Source organism: Monopterus albus, unplaced genomic scaffold, assembly GCF_001952655.1.
Source record: "Monopterus albus unplaced genomic scaffold, M_albus_1.0 scaffold156.1, whole genome shotgun sequence".
Classification (NCBI taxonomy): Eukaryota; Metazoa; Chordata; class Actinopteri; order Synbranchiformes; family Synbranchidae; genus Monopterus; species Monopterus albus.
In genome coordinates, this window is record NW_018128036.1 from 725067 (window position 1) to 725664 (window position 598).

At 36.8% G+C, this 598-nt stretch overlaps 1 protein-coding gene across 6 annotated transcripts in view; it reads left to right on the forward strand.

Moving 5' to 3' along the window:
• Positions 1-598, forward strand: part of LOC109968637 (RNA binding protein fox-1 homolog 3-like) — a 644376-nt gene that overhangs the window by 437843 nt on the left and 205935 nt on the right. The window lies entirely within an intron of this gene.

Here is a 598-nt window from a genome sequence, read left to right on the forward strand (position 1 = left end):
AGGGGGGGGGGGGATTTTACCGTATCTCATTATTCAGCCATTAGCTTTGTTCTTTCTAGGGAAATGCTACGCTTAAAGAAAATATCCTCCTTACAGCTGAGCTATAAATTAAATTAAGCTGTTGCATCAGCTCTGTGATTTTGGCATTAAACACAAGCTGTAATTGTTCCCATCCATAATTGTTTCTTAAATAAAATGAAATTATTTTGGGAGGCAAGTATTCCACCTTGCAATTATGCTTTCTTTTCATCCATATCATTAGAGAGTAAGATGAATAGAGGCCATATATATAAAAAGGGTGCTTTCTTATAACTCTAGGATCATGCAAATTCTGGAGTAGCACACAACTAAGATGATTTACAGAAGGAATAATGTATTGCGGAGAAAACCAGTGAAGTGTTTGTTTTCTTTTTTGCATAAAATCTGAGGAAATGGGCAGCACTGATGAGTGCAGGATTGTGATTTATATTAGTTCTCTGCTTGGCAAAAAAAGCAACAGTACAATGGCTGTTGCTATTATGAGCTGCCTATTAGCAACTATTCTGTCCTAAACCTGGCTGGAAGGGGTTAATAGCATGGATCAGCTGCTTTTATTTTG